Source organism: Seriola lalandi, unplaced genomic scaffold, assembly GCF_002814215.2.
Source record: "Seriola lalandi dorsalis isolate HSWRI2012SDOR001 ecotype SW California unplaced genomic scaffold, Sedor1 jcf7180002054443, whole genome shotgun sequence".
In the NCBI taxonomy this organism is placed as follows: Eukaryota; Metazoa; Chordata; class Actinopteri; order Carangiformes; family Carangidae; genus Seriola; species Seriola lalandi.
Window position 1 is genome coordinate 1,356,813 of NW_019524996.1, and position 322 is coordinate 1,357,134.

Below are 322 nucleotides of genomic sequence, written 5' to 3' on the forward strand. Positions count from 1 at the left end.
CTATCTGCCCTTTTTATGTATGCAGTCTGGCACAGTGAAAATACTCCTGTGTGTGTGAATGCAGCTGATCACGTAGGTCTGTAGGACAGAATGGCAGGTATCTTTTGGTGTTGGTCTTTAATTCTGCATCTGTAATCATATTCACAGCCTATTTAGTACAAAGATAGCAGGGAGCTCCTAAAAAAAGACCATTTTGATGGCAAGTCTCAGTAGTGTCCATGCATAATGCACTGTTCCCTCCATCCACAAACATGCACTGCTGTGCACAGAATGCCAAAATGATGCTCCAAACACCCACAGTATAAAGAGCACGTAATGGCAC